The sequence below is a fragment of the Abramis brama genome, assembly GCF_963993115.1.
Source record: "Abramis brama genome assembly, chromosome: 2".
Lineage (NCBI taxonomy): Eukaryota > Metazoa > Chordata > Actinopteri > Cypriniformes > Leuciscidae > Abramis > Abramis brama.
Genome location: NC_139964.1, coordinates 39025707 through 39047819, shown reverse-complemented (window position 1 = coordinate 39047819; position 22113 = coordinate 39025707). Strand labels below are relative to the sequence as shown.

The following is a 22113-nucleotide window of genomic DNA, read 5'->3' as shown; positions in this document are numbered from 1 at the left end:
ATCTCTGCATTTCTGTTCACCCACAGAAAAACGTGGCACTCGCAAGCTTTTAAGAAAGGAGGCAGGCTGTGACGAATGGCATGATTTGAAACAAGAAGATTACATCTGATCCCAAATTAAAGTGACTTGCTTACTGAAGTACATCCAGAAACAATTTAATTGTGATAATTAATTGATTTCCTCAACTAAGGGACACACGCACAAGACAAATTCACTAAGGATGTGATCTAGCTACAATCTCACAAAGCCATTGTGCCCTTTCAAAATGACTTTTTATGTGTAAAAAAGTATTCAATTATCAAAAAAGTACATTAATTAGCTCTTTTTGAGAAAGAGAGATGAGGGGCCCACAATATCTATGAGGGTCGGTAAAATATTTAGGGCGGCAGCATTCATATTAATGGTAACATTACACATACGTCTCGCAAAATTCAATTAGAATTCAACTCAACATCGATGTCAGGCGCTTGTCAGGCATATAAATGTGCCGTAGCTTCGGGTTATGGTGTCTATTTTCATACATTATTTTTCAGGTAGCTTAGCTTTCGGCCACTCAACCACCCTTGCGGCGTTATTCCAACAGAAAAAGAATTACATACTTGATGGGGACTAATTAGATCAGCCCTCACCTGTGAGTCCTCCAGGCTGTTGTCTCCTGACTTCCCTAAGGTTAATGTGCACCAACTTTTTAAAGGAGAACTGGCTTTACACTTTAACTACTACACTTTATGTGCTTCGAAGCGGATAGAAAAGGAGATGTTTTTTCCTTCTTCTCACAAATCAGTGCAAAAGAGCGTTCAAGTGTCCAAATGTGATTTAAACCACTAAAAACAAATGGTATACTTCATTTTCCATGTTTCACTCTGTCTCGCACACACGGCTGAAGTATAGCCTCTTTAGCTCCATGTTTACTTTTACCTTTTTTTTTTTTTTTTTTTTTTTTATAATTAGGAATGAGACAATCTGAACAAATTATTATAGGTTTTGATTATGGATTAGGTTGAAATGTTTTATTATCTAGTACAGCATGTGTTAAACAATGGATTCAAAGGGATGGTTTCCCCAAAACTGAACAAAACACGTTCATTCTTTTGTGGAATTTTGGGTGAACTCTTCCTTTAAAACCAAAAGTTAAAATGTGATTTGCGATCTCTGCGGTCACACTCATTAAGTGCATTCATCTGTTAACTATGTAAAACATGAGTTGAACAGACTTGGTTTGAAAGTTTTGTAATGATTTCTAAAGCTTTACAAGATGACTTTAGAGCGCATCGCCAGCCTAATTTCAGAGAGGACCCATAGTGTGATTCACATCAATTTTAATAAATTGCTGAAATAAATGCTACTCGCTGTCAATTGCAAAAAGTATCTGAAGCTTTATCAATCTTAATTTTTCTTGTAAATTAAATGATGAGATTTGTATTCTTTATTTCTAAAAAAAAAAAAAGTATTTAGCTTTGTGTCATTTTGAACCTCATAAAACTAATATTAAGTCATAAATGCAGGACCACAGAGAAGCCAGCAGGACAGGGGGCCACACATCGATTTATGAGGGCACATTTGATATTTGCTGAGTTTCTAATTGTTCCGATGCTGAGAGAAAAAAGAATACCTTTCAAGAAGCTTCTGTTTCATGCACACTGATTAAAGAATGTGTGAGACTTCAGTGACATGGCGGCTATTATTAATTCATAGCAAACAGTGGAATTTGGGTGTTACTTTGAAAAATGTTCAAAACTGCTGGCCTGTAATAAAAAAGCAGCTCATAAAAAAAATAAAAAAAATCGAACTCATTAACATTTCATTGGCGAATTCTCTTTCATATGAAATATCCCCAATATACGGCTGTCACAATCAATCAGGTGTCCAGAAAAGAGAGTCTGACAAGCGAAAAAAGGGATGGGGAATATGTCAGCGGTGGCACTCGCTGTTTCTTCTCTCTGTCATGTTGCCAAAGCCTAATGTTAAGCAGACACCACAGCCAAAAAGAAAAGTGAAGCTTGAGATTCTGACAAAAAGAAAGAAAAGAAAAAAGTTCATGCCAACCTTCCCATGACAGAAGTCTCCAGCTAAGGTTATGTTATCTTTAGAGGCAAGAGAATAGTTCAAAAGCAAGGATTTCTCTCGCATTGAGATCTTTTGGGATGTGTTTGGCAAGAAAACCACTTGGCTCATAATTGTGTAATCGTATACTTAGTCCCCAGCTCCCGCCTGAATTCTCTTAGTTTCACCTTGAACTCAACTCTTGAAAGCGCAAGTACAGAAGTAAAGGAGAGATATGGTGGAATTTAGGGGGAAATGTGCATGTGATGCTGCCCCTGAGTGGAATTCGGTACTTACAAAAAAATGTGACAGAATCACAAATTGAAATCCATCAAATTTCAGGACTTCAAATGAGAGAGTTTACTTAATTACCCTGATGATGAAAAGTTAATTAGATTGAAGATCAATCTTATCCATCCTTACCAGAATGATTAGGAAATGGCAGCATAGGTTTGATCAGCCGTTTCTTCTTGAACATAATGAACTCCACGTTGACCCTTTGTGGGTAATTTCTGGTTTCTGTGTAAAGTGGAGAAAATATGAGTCTACATGTATTAGGTTTGAAAAAATACAACTAGTCCAAATGGTCACGTACATGCTTTCCTTTACACTCTGCACTATTTTTCCATCTCATTCTCTTCTGAATTTCTTTTTTAACATCCTGGGGCCACTATAAGGCCATAAAGTAAGAGTGACCTAAAGTTTTCATGGTCAGATTCTGAACTTCAAATTAGAATATTAAAGGGATATTTAAAGCAAAAATAAAAATTGTTATCATTTACTCACCCTTATGTCATTAAGGGTGAGACATTTCCCCCAAATCTTCTTTTATGTTCTACAAAAGAAGGAAAGTCAAACAGGTTTGGAAACAAATTAGTGATGATGACCCTGAAAAATTTGAAGCAACATAAATGTGTAAACCCCAAACTTTTAAAATATCAGAAATTGAAAGGAATATTTCCTCTTTTCACTTTTGATATTAGGTTTTTGTCTTTGGTATGACCCTATGTCTATCTAATTCTCCATCCTCTGACCTTAACTGAAGAGTAGGTGTATAGAAGCAGGTATCAAGCGTGCACCAGGAAGTTGATACACTCTCATACCCAGTGGGCAAGTATTATTCCTACTGTATATCATTATGGGTGAGTTGTCCTAATTAGCGCAAGGGCAGAATAATGAATACAGCTCCATTAATCAAAAGGTAATATATGTAAAAGCAGTACTTTTGGCCTTGGGAGAAGCAGCTAAAGGTAGACAAGGATAATAAAATCAAAGGAGGAAAAAATGTTCCTCCAGCGGTGAATATTGCTTTAATATTCATTTATACACCATTTCTTGTATTGAATATACACAGCTTACTCTGTGCTGCTTCATTAGGTCGTGGGCAAAATAGAAAAAGTAAACGGAGTATAAAACAAGAGCTCTTTGCTCACCGCTCTAATGAATAACTCAGTTGTTGATGAAGATTTAAAAGTAGGATTGTTTTATATGTCTCAAAACAGTTTTCGAAATAAGTCTCTTATGCTTACCAAGGCTGCATTTATTTGAGCAGTAATATTGTGACATATGATTACAATTTGAAATAACTGTTTTCTATTTTAATATATTTTAAAATGTAACTTATTCCTGTTGCGGCGAAGCTGAATTTTCTTCACCCATGTCTTCAGTGTAACATGATCCTTCAGAAATCATTTTAATATGCATTAATATGTATTATTGTTACTAATGTTGATGAATAGAAAGTTCAAATGAACCACATTTATTTATTTTTTGAACAATGCATCCTTGCAGAATAAAATGATAAAACTTTTGAATGTAGCTTGTTCATTTAAAAAAAAAAGGCTTAATTTTATTCAAATCCTTTGTGTTGCAAAATGTGTTTCTCTCTTTTTATTTCACCATGCATTATCAAGATGAAAATGATTACGGTGTATGAAAATGGATGTTCAAGTATAATACACAGGTTTTTTTGGTTTTTTTTGCATAGCTCAAGGCATCAGACTTAAAAATATGATGTGTTAATCAAATCATATGCATTTCATTTTCCTGATTAGCTTGCATCAAAGTGGTAACACAATATTGTTGAAGTTTTATTTTACCTTTAGTCTTAATTGGTTTGTTACCTGTATGCTTTGCGTGAGTGTTGTAGTGTTGTAGATGAATAAGGCCATGAAAGATTGTTGTTGTCAGAATATGTTTATTAACTATATTATATGATATGATATTATATTAGATTATATTATGCAGATTTGAGTGTGCACAATATGCTTTTTTGGGCCACTCTATATATGTAAATATTGTCTCCTCTGTAAAAGCTTAATTCAAATGAAAGAAACCTGCAGTTAGCAGAATCCTTATCTCAGTCCATAAGTCTCTTAGACTCATGTGCTGTCACTTAGCTCATGATTACAGTAGGTGTAGCGCACAGGACAGTGCCTCAAATGTAAGCATCAACCAGAAGTGTCTCTATGTAGGTCATGAGGCGCAGATGGAGGCAGATGACACAGTGATGGTGGCGGGTAGAAATGTTTGAGAAAGCACTCAAGTGATCTCATTTTCTGAGGCTGCCACAACAATCTTTGCTACAGACTGCTGATTCCTCTAGTCTCCCTTTTTTGATACATTTGCACCTCAGAATCCAAAGTGAACATACTCGCACCCTCTCAGTGTCTCTCCGTCTCTCTCTCCTTCACTCAATAGTACACATATACATTATGCTGCTCTGACATGGATGGATGGTTTTAAAATGCTTCTATGGATATAAAAATAAACTTGCGCTGAGTGAAAGCTGCAACTGATTTTATTTTAAAATGAAGACAGAGAGACGTGAGAGTTGAAGAACATAGCCACTGTTGGAAAAAGTGGCATGAGGTTTTATCGTGAAGTTCAGAGCACTTTTTAAATAGTCAAATGAAGTTCATTAAAACGATAGGAATTATGTGTGTCTATATATATTGTATATATTGCATGTACATTTATATACTGTAGTATATAGTGTATAAAATATTTATTTTAACATTTTATTGTCATGATTCAATTCATATTCTAAAGAATGATTTCAGTTCAATTAAATTTAGACAAGAATTCTCAGCTTTTCAAAGCGACAATGTCTTATCTCCATCATAATAAAACATCATGCCATTTTGTTCGTAATTTACCATTAGCAATTCAAAAATAGTCAAAATAGTTTTTTGGCCACTTTTGATGATCCCAAATGTATAACACTTTTTAAAAGAAAAAGAGACAATAATTTTGTTATGTGTGCGAGAACTGTAATACACTGAGACTATCACCACATATGGTTTTCAATATATATATTATGGAAAAGGAAATAATGGAAAAGACAGAATAAGGCAAGTGGCTTGTGTTTCAACCTGACACCTCTCTCAGCACTTAAAAGACGACAGCCCTCTCCGCATCTATTTTCTTATTCTATCTTATCAGTTACATTTAACGCCTTAACGAGAGGAGAAGCCGCACGTATCAAAGTAGCACTTTTGTCATATAGCATTAGAGTCCCTCTTTTCTCTTTTGGTTACTTTCCCCCTGATCACAGATTGTTTTCCAGCAGGTAGAAATGAAAGACGCTGATTAAAATATGAAAGGTGCATGCTTTGTGCCTGCTAACGGCTAATTTCTAAAAAGTGCGCCACCTTTTCTCTCATTTATACATGGTTGCCATTTTCCCTTCTTTCACTGCTTTTCTCCCTACAAGCTGGCATTCCCCCTAATTTAACCTAACTCTATCTATCTATCTATCTATCTATCTATCTATCTATCTATCTATCTATCTATCTATTTGTTGATATTATTATTATTATTATATATATCTACAGTATATATCCATACATACATACAGTTCCACCACAGACTACTTGGGTAATTAGCAGCCATCACTTTTATGTTTGTCTTGGTAAGAAAAAGACATTACTGAAAAGGAAATCAAGTCATACAAATTAGAAAAATCGATCAGGTCAGTAGCCTACTTTATGTTCTTTGTTTTTCTTACCTTTTCCCAGTAAGCATATAGCCTGCGTTCTTCTTCTTTTTTTTTTTTTTGCCACTCAACAGTAATGTAAAACAAAGGTCAGAAGGGCATGATGAGGTGACTCGCGCGAAAGTTGCCGCACATGGGACCGTGACGTCAGTGCACTTTTTTTTATTATTTTTATATCCTCGTAATCAAGTTATGACCATATTTACAAGTTTATATACTGTAAATGAAAACTAACAATCTATGTCTGTGCGAGAGCATTTTTATAGGCCTACCTTAATGTTTACTGAGTTAGAGTCAGTTTATTTAGGCCTATTTATTTTAAGTTAAACGTTAATAAATAAATCTATATTGGTCACATGTGGCGCTTTCTACAACTTACCGTTGCTCCGCTCTCAGACATTCTGTCCCAGAGTCAATGCCTGTGCTGTTCCGTAACAGTTCGCTAGATGGGGCTATAAGTCTTTAATTGTTGCTGAATGAAATCATCAAATGAAGTATAAACGTCACAATACCTCAAGACTTGGTCATATACATTCTCCAGGTTTTCCCCTAGTACGATATTTGTTCATTATGGTTGTAAACTACAACTTTTAAAGCAACTATAAAGGTTTTTACTCTTAAGTGGTTTCTGAATACGGAGGGACAGGATGGCTGCAGGGACAATAAGTTACTGGGGAAAAAAATAATAATAGGCTAATAAAAAATACAATAAAAGTCATTGCAAATTGGTCGATGGGTTAGATCACAATCTTTATCTAAAGCAGCAGTATGCCATCAAAACAGCTGATCTTGAGGTAAAGCTAATATCTTTATATTATTTTCTTTGGCAATACAAAAAAATAAAAAATATTTAAGTCCTAATATGTGGGGAAAAAGCAATACATAATTAACCCATTTAAGGGTTGATACATCCCCATTACACAAGTTCAGTTCTTTTTTTTTCTCTTTCTGTCCACATAAAGAGAACAAACACTCTGAAATTCTGATCTAGCAGCATACAGTATATGGGTTTGCTTTGCTTTTTTTGCTCTCTTTCTTTCTTACACATATCATACAAACATAAAATCACTCCACATATCACTTGGGGATGTTTTCAGAGAGCACTTCTCAGTAAGTAGAAGCTGTTGGGTTGAAGGAAACGATAAGAGATCGATATGCACGCACAGTTCTATGCCTCAAAGGTGAAATCCTAATGTCTGGGTGAGACTCACACACATTCATTATACTGAGCATCAGAGAGGCTTATATCAAATACAATAAGAGAGGCAGAGACTAACAGATGTGAGAGGCTGTCCGCCATCCTTCTCAATATATACAAAGGGGGACACGCTTTATCTTCATCAATAGCCTATGGAAGCACACATATAGCACACATACTGACTCCTCATTCTTCACCATCACAAATGCACTGGATGGATGGATGGACGGATGGACGGACAGACCTCAATCAAAGGACAGCTGATTTTGAAAGACAACAACAAGCAGAGTCAAACTGCCCACCTGAGGAGGCATGAGCATATCCAAAGCTAGCGCAGACAGCTGTGTTACATAACTTAGTAGACCGAGTGCCCTCAACAGGCACTAATCTCCCTGAGCTCCTTAGTGCTCAATTGTGCGGTTCAGAAATCTGCTCTTTCCCTGCCAATAGAAACATTAATATATCTTAATAGCACTCTTGACCTTAACAGGTTCCTCAGTGACCATGACATTCCCAACTACCCTTACAATTGGTCCTTTTATGATCAGAATTGTACTGTACGTAGGCCTACTCCTAAACAAAATACCATTATACCCAGCTGACAAATTTGCGCTGAAAGAACATTTTGAATATGTAAACATTTTATTTACGTTCCGGCAAGAATGTTTTGTTCGTAACATTAGCCAGTTCTGCAAACATTCCTTGTTAGCTGTGATATCTTGTCTGGAGTATTAAAGGGTTTATTGTTCCAAACTCATAAGACTTTTGTTCATCTTTGAAATCCTACTAATGGTATTGGAAATATTTTTTCTTGAATGTCAAGCAAGCATGTTTGATCTTCCGGTTCAGAAACCTGATCAATATACGTGTGAATAAAAGCCTAAATAAAAAAACTGTTCATCGTTTAAAGTGTTTGCATCTCTTTAAAAGACTTGGATTAAACCGTTCAATTCAAATGGATTATTTCTTCCATTTGTTTGTGAACTTTTTGAAGCGTCAAAGTTTTGGTTGCATGAACTTTCAATGGAGGGAAGTTTCATTCAAAATATCTTCATTTGTGTTTTGAAGATGAACAAAAGCCTTATGAGTTTGGAACAACAAAAGGATGAGTAACTGATGCCAGAATAGACGTTCTTGAATAAAGTATACATCAAAGTTCACTTGCACTGCACTGATATATACTGCTAGTGTGGAGTCTGCTTTAACCCTTACTGTAGGAGGTGTTGTGGCATATTTGGTGGACAGTGCGTCTGGCTAAGTTTGTGTTTTCACACTTAAGGAGTGTGTCACGCCCCCTCTGAGCAGTGAAAGACAGAGATCAGAGGTCAAACCCATTATGGAGTTAGAGAAGGACAGTGACATCCACTCGGCTAGGGATGACAAGGCCTTTGTTGCTATGGGAACAGAGGGTAAGAGGTCTGTCCTTGCTGAACTGTTCCCAGAGCCTGGGGACCTACAAACATGTGGACCACATCCCCTGTCCTTTCAAAATCAAGCTGCCTCTGATGGACATTTTGAATGTCAGCAAAGGTTTTGAGGTGGGCTTTGTCAGCCTGAACACTGTACTAGTCTCACTGGAACAAAAGAGTTGAATTCTACATAGGGATGTACTAAACCTATATCACCCGCTACAGCACATTATAGTCCACAGACAGGCAGATCTTGTTTTCGATGTGTTTCCGTTTAGACATGGTGTAGGATCCGAGAGATGGATTGAATCTGTATTACACGTGTAGTGGGTTGAGGTGTTAGTCTGGGCTCAGGCCATCAATTATGAATAGAGATATACAACAGAGGCTGCATGTCACTGGATTTCTCCAAGAAATCAGAAAACAGAAACACAAGTTTGCCATTCGCATAAATGGTTAGAAACACAATCGTCTTGGCACTGCTTTTGAGCTAAACTGCTTTCGGCTGATAGTAAAGACACATTATCTGATATCAATAACTTCATAGACGTCACCGCTTTTAGCACATAGTAACAATCCTGTTTGAAGGGAGGAGGGAACAGTGAAAGAAAACAATATATGCGTGTGATCTAATTCATTCTTGTGTTTACTCATATATTTGTTTCTTTCGCAAGCAGACATCCTCAGAACAACACAGTAATAACATTATTTTGTATTCAAAACTCCAGTGTATTGGCCTCCAGAGACAAAAATGCAAACAGTCAAGAAAATGTTTATAGTTGTCCCTATCAAATATACCTATGCTGCAGAATAACAATAAAACATACAGTATTACAGTATGGGTCGTTGAACATAAAGGAGGTTAACCTGCTCTTGATGCTTTACCCAGGGGAATATACACATCATGGGGTTATTTCACTTTGATTTTGATGCACTATTCTTTTTTATTTTAATATATCAGAGAATAGATAGGTGGAAGTGTACACTACCATTCAAACGTTTGCGGATGGTAAGATATTTTAATGTTTTTGAAAGAAGCACACTGAAGCTGCATTTATTTGATCAAATATGCAGTAAAAACAGTAATATTGTGACATTTTTATTACACTTTAAATTCAATTCTTTGTTTTTTATAATATATTTTAAAATGTAATTTATTCCTGTGATGTCAAAGCTGAATTTTCAGTGTCTTCAGTGTCACATGATCCTTTAGAAACATTCTTATATGCTGATTTGGTGCTCAAGAAACATTTCTTATTATTATCAAAGTTGACAACAGATTCTTAATATTTTTGTGGAAACAATGATGCATTTTTTTTTTCTTTTTTTTTCGGGAAATGTATCAGAATACAAAAGAAATTGAATCAAATATATTTCAAAGATCAGCATTTATTTTAAATAAATTTATATTTATATATTTATATTATCGCAATTTAAGGCATGCCTTTTGAATAAAAGTAGCTATTGTTTAGAGACACTATTATTAAAAAAGAAATAGTACTGACCCCAAACATTTGGGTAGTGTAGTGTACATTTAAACTATACATATGAAAATGATCATTAAAACCACCTCACATGTGCTCTAATAACAGCTTAGTGTACGTTCATTCGATTGGCTATTGCTACACACCCAAACATTTTGTATTTAGTACTGTATATTCAAAAAGTCTGATACATAAGTTGATCTACCTGAGAACCGGGTGCTCATGGTCTTCAAACCAGGGGGAGCATACCCCAGTGATATTTCAAAAGGTCACTATCATTATTGTTGCTTAGCAACCTGGAGCACAAACTGTAGATATACACATCAATGGCATAGAGGCTGCTTGATGAAAGTACTCTAACTGCTTAAACCACTGTTAATGTTTAGAGTGTGGCAGCACACATTATATATACACACACACATATATATATATATATATATATATAGAGAGAGAGAGAGAGAGAGAGAGAGAGAGAGCTTTAGAGCTTTAGAGCTTGCATTGCATTGCATTGCTTTCATAAAACTTCTGATCGTAGTATTACCAGACGCTTTGAATGCATCAAATGTTTGGAATTCTTAGAAGTGTTGTGTTGTTCTCCAAAGTACAGCATCATGGTGTTCTAGTGTCAGTTCTGATCCGTGACTCTCCCCCTGTGCTGAGTATGATGGATCTCCCTGGCTGCTCTGTAGGGGAAGGCAGGTTGGATAAGGTGATTCATCTCAACCTCAAAGTCTCTAATGGATCGACCATCCAGCAGCGCTCTAGAGTTCATTACAGCTTCCTAGCACTCAAGACAAGAAAAGAGGGAAAATAGTTGGATAAGATAAAAGGAATCAGAAATCAGACATTGCAAACCTGTGCAAATTCTCTTATTTTCTAAAATTCTTGGCAGTCGATTGTCTTCGGGACACAACGTGATTCACACTTGATGCTAAGCTTGTAGCCAATCTCCAGTTTAATGCAGTTCTGTGTTTTTGCCAATGAGGCGTGGGTGGGTTGCTGAGTCCCAATTCATATGCTTGTTTAGTCAATTTAATTAGACAATTAACCCCAGCAGTAGTAGCCATGCTGTTGCTCTCACCGCTGTGTCGAGCTTCTCTGTTTTAGACTACTGGCTATGCAATTGTCCAGGGGAACAAATCAATACAAGATCAACATGTTTCAACTAATGTTCATAGGGAGCAGTGAATCTCTCAAATCAACTTAGACACTGTTTACTTTAGATAGTTTCCCATGGCAAAAAATAAATACCCAGGGCTTTGAGCAGAAGCAATGATTTGGGGCAATGTAGGAAATTAAACGTGCTCTGTGACTTAATTCGTATACAATAATGATACAAAGTTACCATTCTCTTCTCCTCATTTTAGGTGTAATCTTTTGAAGTTAACCTTTAGTGTCAAAATTTTGATTAGATAAATTAATCATTTTTCTTACATTGATTTATTTGATTTATATTTGTTAGTTTATTAATGATGACTTTGATTCATATTTATATTCTGTTATTTTTCTCATGTTTGAATGAACTTGCTAACTGGAGTTTGCTGATGTGGAAAAGGCACTACATGAAACTTATGCAATATGCATTATGATAATGTATACTATATATACTGTATGCATTATGCTTAACATACACTATTGTTCAAAAGTTTAGGGTTGGTGAGATTCTTTTATGTTTTTGAAAGAAGGCTCACCAAGGCTGCATTTAAAAAAACATTTTTTTTATAAATGATACAGTAAAAACAGTAATATTGTGAAACATTACTACAATTTTAAGACTGTGTTCTATTTAAATATGTTTTAAAATGTAATTTATTCCTGTGATGGTAAAGCTGAATTGTCAGCATCATTACTTCACACGATCCTTCAAAAAATATTAATTTTGAAAACAGTTATAAAAAAACAAAAAAAAAACAAAATCAGGATTCATTAATAAATAATTTCAAAAGAACATATTTTATTTGGAATTGAAATCATTTGTATTATAGATATATTTACAGTCACTTTAGATCAATTTAATTTAATAAGTACTCACCCCAGACTTATCAATTGCTTTGATAAATGTTCAGTACATTTGTCAGTGAATGAAACCAATAACAAACTCACTTTTTCATAATTTCATATCATATATATATTTTTTTTTAATACAGATGTAAAATTTCTATTCTGTATCAATAATTTTAAAAGCAAAGACTTTACCCTGATATTTGATTTGTGCTTCGCAGTCAGCTCACACAGATAAAAGGCTTGGTGCTGAAGAGGTGTATATCGCACTCAATGGAAGATAAGGAGGAATGTGTCATACAGTGAAGCCTCTGTGGTTAACTGTATGGCATTCATCCTTAGAGGTGACCTCTCAGCGCCTCCCTCATAGCTGTAAAAAGCCGTCTGAGAGAGAGGCTATAAAGGAGGGGCATAGCAAGTGTAGATGCTCCAAAGCATTGATTAGATAGCTAGCTAGCTCTTCCATTGAAGGTCCATAAACAGGGCTGAAGCATCCTCATATTTTCTAATCTCTCTGTCTTGTGTGTTCTAGATCTGATTTCACTCTCTTTGCATTCAAACCGTCATGATTTTGCACTTTTTCCTCATTTGTGCTTCCTCTGTTTTGTTATTATATCCAATCTACTAATTTTTTTCTTTCTTATGCTCTCTCAGAGCTGAAGTGACCACACTTGTGTCACCAGTCTGCCAAACAGAGGAAACCAGCAGTGATTTAGCAAACAAGCGATCAATCAATGGTGCACTGAAGCATGTAACACATGCCAGTCAAAACCTATTAAGTTCAAAGGGTCCCCTTTAAATTCCACTTGAGCGGGCTGACCCTGTGGCAGGCAGCCAGACATGCCAGGGCTCAGAGGACAGTGGCCAGCATGAAGAAGAAAAACAAAGATTATGGGCATAACAGATTATCAAGCTTAAACATGGTCTATTATCATATAGAAAATATTGAAAATTCCTCTCAGAATTGTTGAAATAATATACTTTGTTCAGTGACAAATAATAATGTTTTATATATTAAGGATACGATGATAAAAGGGAGTTGTAAAAACAGTTGTGTGAACAGAAATGTGATCTTTGCATGTTGGTTTCAAAGTGAAACTGAAAAATGCATTCCTTGCATAACTTAATAAGCATTATCATCTTTTAAAAAAAACTAAAAAACATTTTCAAACATTTTTAAGTTAACAAGTGTTATATATTTTGTATATTCATAATCTATCTATCTATCTATCTATCTATCTATCTATATTTGTTGATATTATTATTATTAATGTTATTATTAATATCTTAAAAATATCTAACTTAAAACCTAACTCTAATTAAAATGCTAAAACTAACATGTAATCAAGATGTTGATTCAATCATGTTTCCCCTCAATATCTATTGTATTTTAACAATTTTTTTTTTTCTAAATGAGGTGATACTTACATATACAGTTACATTTAATCATTTAGCAGATGCTTTTATCCAAAGCAACTTATGAGGAGAGCAATAGAAGCAATTAAACTAACAATAGGACAACAATATGCAAGTGCTGTGACCCTTCCCAGTTTAGTCTAACGCAGTATACGTATATATATATATATAAAATACGTATATATATATATAAAAAGATATAGAGTAGAAGATACAAAAAAAGATATTGTTAGTATTAATGGATCATGTGTTGCCGAAAAATATGTGTCTTCAGCCGTTTCTTGATAATGGCTACGACTCAGCAGCTCTGGTTGATTTAGAAAGATCATTCCACCAGCAGGGAACAGTGAAGAACAAGTTCACTTGCAGAACGCAAGCTTCTGGAGGGCACGTACAGTAAGTCTGGAGTAATGAGTTTAGGTAAAAGGGAGCAGAGCCAGTGGTTGTTCTGTAGGCAAACATCAGTGCCTTGAATTTGATGCGAGCAGCAACTGGCAACCAGTGCAATTTTGTGAGGAGAGGTGTGACGTGTGCTCTCTCTTCGGTTTGTTAAAGACCACTCTAGCTGCAGCATTCTGGATCAGTTGCAGAGGTTTGACAGAGCAAGCTGGAAGACCAGCCAGGAGAGCATTACAATAGTCCAGTCTGGATAGAACAAGAGCTTGGTCAAGGAGTTGTGTAGCATGCTCTGATAGGAAGGGCCTAATCCTCCTAATGTTAAGGCAAATCTGCATGACCGGGCAGTTCTAGCAATGTGGTCTGTGAAGTTCAATTGATCATCAATCACAATTCCAAGGTTCCTGACTGACCTTGATGGAGTTATGGATGACAAGCCTAGCTGAATGGTGAAGTTGTGGTGTAGTGTTGGGTTGGCCGGGACCACAAGCAGCTCTGTTGTGACTTAGACACCTCACCCTTCCACCTACCTGAGAGGTAAGACTTGAACCATTGGAGTGTGGTTCCCGAAATGCCCTTCGTCTTTAGGATTGACAGGAGGATCTGGTTGTTAACTGTGTCAAATGCAGCAGACAGATCCAGCAGGGTGAGAACTGAGGATTTGGAAGCTGCTCTTGCCAGTCTCAGAGCTTCAATAACCGAGAGCAGGGCAGTCTTAGTTGAGTGATCGCTTTTGAAACCAGACTGGTTGTTGTCCAGGAGGTTGTTCTGTGTGAGAAAGGCAGAGATCTGGTTGAAAACAACTCGTTCCAGTGTTTTTGCAACGATTTATGGGTATTATAGGTAACCATAGAAACAAAAGTTATAAATATATACATATATATACATATAATTTATATACATCAACCTGGCATTACACCCCCCTCCCAGAAGTCACGTCCTTGCACCGTAAACAGTCCAAATATGGAGGGACGTGTGAGTTCTGTAGGTTGGCACAGAGCTGGTGACGGACAGGACCCGGGGAGGAGCTGGCAGAGGAAAACCCCATGGTGGAGCCGACAGAGGGAGGAGCCAAAGTGGAGCCTTCACTTATGGTCTGGGCAGAGCTTGGGGACTGGCTGATGGAAGGCGAGCCGGAGGGAAGGAGAAGCCTGGTGGAGCCGATGAGGTGACAGACCGAGGTGGAGTCATGGGCTTGGAGGCTCGATGTGAAGCTGGGGAATCCGCATCATTGACCGAGCTGGGGATCAGGAGGTCCGAGGCAGAGTCAAAGAGTTGGACAGAGCTTGCGTAGAGGGTAAAGCCGAGGAGCTGGGCGACACCAGTGGAAACAGCGGATCCAGGGGACTGGACAGGGCCAGTGGAGAGGATGGGAAGAAGGGAGGAGGAAGGACTCTGGACAGGGCCGGATAGTCTAGATATCCGGATGGGACCAATGGAGGCGAAGGTTTAAGGGTGGGGACTAGGGTAGTAACTGGATCCACCAACCACATATCAGGCAGTAATCCGCTCTCGGCTCTAGGATGGACTGGGCAGAGGGCACAAGCTCCGGGACAGCCCTGGTGGCAGGCTTTAGCTCCATGGCAGTACTGCATGTAGTACTCAAGCACTGGGTGCGGGCTCTGTATCTAGGTCCATTACGGACGTAGGCACTGGCTTAGAGTCAGAGAAACCCATCACACACACATAAGCAGAATTCACACAAATAAGGACGTACTCCATCCAAGTGTACCTCCCCATCTCTGGCAAATCCACCAATTGCCCACTCTGCGTGCCCAGCCAATAGATGGTCTCACGACTTTTATTAGACAACTTTAGATAACTCACAAAAGTGAAGGGACTATTCCCATTGAGGAAGTTATTTATGGTGGTTGATGAAAGCCGCTGCAAGATCCATCTTTCCTTTTCTTGTTATACTCATTTGAGGGTCGGTTATTCTGTAGCATGTAGTGTCGTAAGCAACACGCACAAAGAAGGAATACTCTGTAAATAGTCTTTAATAAAAAAAAACTCAAGAATGCAGGAGATCGCTAGGAGCACACAGGAGACAGAGGACTGAACTAAACAGGGAGTAAGTATATATTCAAGTGATACATGTGATAATTATAAGTAACCATAGAAACAAATGGAAACCTAGGGCTGTGTCCAAAATTGCTCCCTATTGTCACGATCCACACACAAAGGAACGGGAAAAGGAAAGATCCAAGTGCAGTAAAGATTTATTAGGGTAATCCAAAATCATAGTCTTCCAGGCAGAGGTCAAAATCCAAATAATCAATCCAAGAAACAAGAACACAAACAGGAAATACAGGGAACGGAAGTGGCGTGATATAAGACAAGGAACCCGTGACAAACACTAGACAGGCAGGGTATATTTAACAAGAACTAACAATGAATAACAGGGAACACCTGGGTACAATGATGACAGGGAACAGCTGAGTGCAATGAACAGTGATTGGTACTGACAAGGATTGTGGGGAATGCAGTTCATGAATGGGATGACACCGTGGAGACGAGGACCTCTAGTGGACACCAGTGATACACAAACAGACACTGTGACATAACCCCCCCTCAACGGAGCGGCTACCAGACGCTCCAAGACGTGACAACAGACAAAACAAGAGTCCAGGCGGGAGGTGGAATGGTGGAGGATCAGGGGGAGGGATGGAGGGCCAGGTCCATGAAGGGGAACAAGGACAAGGGTTGACGGCTTAGCCGACGGCCAGGGCAAAACAGACGACTCATCGGGCGGCCAGGGCGGAGACAATCCTTCAGGCGGCCAGGGCGGAGCAGACAGTCCATCGGGCGGCCAGGGCGGAGACTTCCACTCAGGCGGCCAGGGCGGAGCAGACAGTCCATCGGGCGGCCAGGGCGGAGACGACACTTCGGGCGGCCATGGTGGAGACGACCCCTCGGGCGGCCATGGTGGAGACGACCCCTCGGGCGGCCATGGAACATGGTACGGAACAGGAACAGGCTCAGGAACAGGAACAGACACAGGCACCGGCTCAGGAACAGACACCGGCTCAGGAACAGACACCGGCTCGGCGGCGGCCATCTTGTCCGGAGACACAGGCTCAGTGGCGACCATCTTGTCCGGAGACACAGGCTCGGCGGCAACCATCTTGTCCGGGGACACAGGCTCGGCAGCAACCATCTTGTCTGGCGACACAGGCTCGGCAGTGACCATCTTGTCCGGGGACACAGGCTCGGCGGTGGCCATCTTGTCCGGAGACACTGGATCGTCAGACGTGACCTGAACAGTCTCTGGATCGTCAGGCGTGACCTGAACAGCCTCTGGATCGTCAGACGTGACCTGAACAGTCTCTGGATCGTCAGACGTGACCTGAACAGTCCCTGTATCGGCAGACGTGTGTCTCCTCCATGCATGCAGTACAGCCAGTGCATAAAAAAGGAAAACAGCCCTCTTGGCTGTGGCAGGACTGATGGTGGGCAGCCCCGGGTCAACCTCCTGGACGACAGTGGGCTGTTCGGGGACGACCTCCGGGATGACAGCGGGCTGCTTGGGAACGGCCTCCGGGATGATCTCTGGGTTAGGAGCCACTGGACAAGTCGCTGAGGGGTTTCTCCTCCTACTCCGTCTCCGGACCACCGGAACTGGGACCACCGGAACTGGGACCACCGGAACTGGGACCACCGGAACAGGGACCACCGGAACCGGCGGTGAAGGACGCTCGGGGCTGAACCTCACCGGCCCATGGTCAGAGAATGACCGAACTGGAGACTGCTGTCGGTGCTCACCTCTAGTATCTCCTCCCCTACGTCCTCCACAAGTTCCCCTAAACTTGACCAGACGGGTTCCCCTAAAAGTCTCTCTGTCCCATGTGGAAGGCTGCTCAGGGGACTTGACCGCCATGGCCTCCTCCGTCTGGCGTGCCCATAACGCCAGACACTGAAAAATGTTCATTCGAGGAGGCACCTCCTCAACTGGCGAATTCCCCCTTTGTGAGGGGGGAACCCGCGAGAATCCATACTGCTGGATCTTGTAGTGACGGATTCCTTCTGTCACGATCCACACACAAAGGAACGGGAAAAGGAAAGATCCAAGTGCAGTAAAGATTTATTAGGGTAATCCAAAATCGTAGTCTTCCAGGCAGAGGTCAAAATCCAAATAATCAATTCAAGAAACAAGAACACAAACAGGAAATACAGGGAACGGAAGTGGCATGATATAAGTCAAGGAATCCGTGACAAACACTAGACAGGCAGGGTATATATAACAAGAACTAACAATGAATAACAGGGAACAGCTGGGTACAATGATGACAGGGAACAGCTGAGTGCAATGAACAGTGATTACTGACAAGGATTGTGGGGAATGCAGTTCATGAATGGGATGACACCGTGGAGACGAGGACCTCTAGTGGACACCAGTGATACACAAATAGACACTGTGACACCTATACCCTTAAATAGGGAACTATTTGAGGGGACACCCATTTGTAGACGTCCAAAACCATAGTGGATGTTATCGAGTGCACTCATTCAATCCCACAATGCACCGCAATAACGAGTACAACCGATGTACGCTCAATGGCTAGAGAATACCCATAATGCACTGTGAGGGTCGTGCTGAATGAATTCCCACGTCTGACCAAAACATGGCGCCTGCAGCTGAATCATCCATCCATCTACTTTCCAAACCGCTGGTCCAATGTGGCTACTATGTAATATCATACAAGTACAAATTCCTTTTTAATTGATTATTAAATTTAATTAAGGTTTATACGTAGTTTCCATGAAAGAGTTCACGATAAATCTTTTCATCTTACTACTGGAGCTGCCAGTTTGCTAAGTTTCAAATGATTATTAAACAGAAAGTACAAACTATCTTCAGTTGTGCTCAGTGTCTGAATTCGCTCACTCATTTTCATTCACTCCCTCAAGTGGACTATATTAGTGGAGTAATGTAGGGAATATTGAATGAGTGTATAGGGGGTGATTTTGGACACAGCCAAAGTAAACAAAACTAAACAGAGTAGGGAAACAGGAACCAACAGAAACAAAACAGAATGTCAAAAATAAGCATCAACAAAATGGGCGATACGTCTATATATCAGCACAGCAGTGATTACATCCAGCCTTCTCACAGCTGTGCTTATATAGAGCCACATCGCACTCCTACTCGTGTGATATTGCTTAAATATACACTACAGTATATAATAGGTATAGACTTATAGTTCTGCTTCTTTTTTTTTTTTCTTTTTTTTTTGTTGCTAAATTAAACTCTTAAAATATAATTATCTCAATAATTGTCATGTTTGAAACAAAATCTTTTCCACTAAAAGTAAGGAATTGTTTAAATATGTAAAGTCACAATGAAAAACTCTGCAGTAAAGTTCTGCTTCTATCATATTATATATAGGGGCCGTTGAATATTGTTTTGGACGGGGCATTCGAGTCAAAAAGGTAAAACGTCCAAAAATAACTTATGCAAAAAAAAAAAAAAATATTCAAGATTTTCATCATTTAATGAGACGTTAAATGTCCATAGAGTTATCGCTTCAATCAGGACAAAAATATCAAAATTAATTTACATTATAATTGAAAAAGGATCTTAATACAAAAGGTGTAATAAGTTTTTTTTTTTTACATTTTATTTAATGTCCAAAGTCTACCAAGCCAAACATTAACCTTCATAATCTGCAATAAAGTACTCCCCACAGTCTGATTAATGCAGAGAACTCCTATTGTGGGTGTACTTTTGTTGTACTTTTTGAACCCTGAGCACTTAACATGCAGTACATGGTCCTGTTCATGAAAGGACCCTCACATTTCTTGAAACCCCCATAGGAAACGTGAAAAGTGTTCAGTGATTTACATCACATGATACACAAATGCATCACACACTTGTCTTCTTATTGATGCCAATCCCATAAACACATGCAACACACACACACACCCGCAGTGTCACACGCTCGGTGACACAGAATGAGAGGCAGCCCCACTCTGTGTTAGTGGAACACAAGAATGAAGGGAACAGAAGAGAAATGAGCACTTTGAGTCAAAGAGGAGCTTGGGGCGTGCTGCAGGCGAGTGAGCAGTCAGAGAGAGGCTTGGCAGCTCAATGCTCCTTCTGTTGACAGCTCTCAGAGAACAGCTAAACCTAATGGCAAGAGATGGGCCCCGCAACTGCTCACTTCCCTGCATTGGCTTCCTCTTTTGCGACATTAAGCTGTCACTTAATTAGTAAATATGATGCCATCCATATTTAGTACTAGGATTTTAATTACATCTTATTAAAATAAAAGTTGGAGGTTTAAGTTGCCAGGTATGAACATTTCTTTTAAATGTAATAATCCCTGAGAGATTTAGGTCAAATTATGTATTGATCATGAAAAAAAGTGAACTTCTACACTTAAAGACAGGATCTGTACCTGGCCTCTCATCTGCAACTGAACAATATTCTTTTTGTGATTCATGGCTGATTTAGGTCAAACTTTTAATGGCACTTCTTAAAGTTGAAATGGATAAAGTCTACAGCAGTCCACTGAAGTATCTCTGTGTATCTCTACAACCGATGATAGATGAAAGAATAATATATTATTTCACAAATTTGAGTAGATATAAATGTGCTCATTTTCTCTACATCTGCCCTTTTCTGGAAGGAATTATTATTAAACCACAATATATTAAACTAGTGGTTTTCAGTCCTGGTTCTGGGGTTCTCCAGCATATCACATTTTGTATGTTTCACTTCTTTAATGCACCGGATTCAGATCATCAGCTGAATGTCCACAGAAAATATCCAGGACTGAAAACGACTGTATTAAACCATAATTGGAGATGAATGGAATATCACATATTACTGAGTGCACGTAAACCCTTCACATAAAGTACATTCATTTTGCCTGAATCAAATAAAATGTTTTGTGCAGCTCATGATGATCCCCATTTGCCCTATCTACAGGCAACTATGCCTGGCCCAGAAGAGAGAAACAAAGAGCTTGTCCCCCTGTCATCCTCTGGCAGCTGGAGTAAAGGATGACTTTGATGGGGAATGTTGGGAGGCGTCCCACCAGTGGGGAAAGAGAGAGGGAGGCTGGGAGAGGAGAGTGCCTCAGTGCAGCCAATCCACTGTATTCTACTGCACTATAGACCCCCAAATGAGTGATTACACTAAAGTCCCCCCCCCTCACCCCTCTTCTTTTTTCCCCCCTAAGGCCGTAAGGGGACATATGAGTGGAGGTTGGTAGCATGTGTTTGAGTGAGTCTGAGGATGTAATGTATATGACGTGCTTTATGGTCTATAGATTGTGATAGAGGCGAGTGAGTATGAGGTGGCTAATTCGTACAAATTCTTTTGTACGCTTTCTCTAAACCCCAAGTGATGGGTAGGTTTAGGGGCGGGGTCAGGGGTAGGTAATTTGTACGAATTCTGTACGAATTATCTATCTATCTATCTATCTATCTATCTATCTATCTATCTATCTATCTATCTATCTATCTATCTATCTATCTATCTATCTGTCTATCTATCTATCTATCTATCTATCTGTCTATCTATCTATCTATCTATCTATCTATCTGTCTATCTTTTTTTAAACCCTTTAAAATTAAGCCTGCTCATTTGGTCAGTTTCTGTTCAGTGCTCTTTTCATATATTAGGCTACCATTTTATTATTATTTTTTAAGTTTCCTTCTCTGCAATATTTTATTATTATTATTATTATTATTTTATATTAACATAAAGAAATACATTTTGGAAATTATTCAAACTGACCTGCTAAAACAATTTTGTGATTATGGTGCAGGGTTTTTAGAGGGATCATTCAAACCTATAAATCAAGATCTAATAACAATGAGTGTTTGCCACTGACGAGCAATAATACAGTTATATATTTCTTTATGTAATGCTTTTAATAAACATTCTATCAGAGGAAACCAAATCAACGTGGGCAGAAAGAATGAAAGGAAATCAATTAAAACGAAGTCACAGCTCTGGCTAGCGAATTGTCGGTGGCATTTATTTGATATAATATAGTTAATATTCTCGCTGGGTAAATTAACGCAATTTTGCCACAGTAGATGGAGTGCGGTGGGAGTGGGGGAAGTATGCAAGCTCCCCCAAGGCCGGACTAATAAGCGCTTTTGAGTAAACAATAGTCAGAGGCTCAGAGCTGACCGCTGAGCATGGAGAGCCACACG

At 39.0% G+C, this 22113-nt stretch overlaps 1 long non-coding RNA gene across 3 annotated transcripts in view; it reads right to left on the bottom strand.

Moving 5' to 3' along the window:
* The window catches only part of LOC311072684, a 42364-nt gene extending 36039 nt beyond the window's left edge, over positions 1-6325 (bottom strand). For 2 of the 3 annotated variants that reach the window (XR_014604034.1, XR_014604035.1), the window contains exons 1-3: positions 6053-6297; positions 2830-2878; positions 2467-2562 (exon numbers count right to left, since the gene is read on the bottom strand). This is a non-coding gene — a long non-coding RNA (uncharacterized lncRNA). Of the gene's footprint in view, positions 1-943; positions 2563-2829; positions 2879-6052 lie in introns of those variants that run through there. The other variant, XR_014604033.1, reaches the window with a different exon arrangement.
* Positions 6326-22113: the final 15788 nt, after the last annotated feature.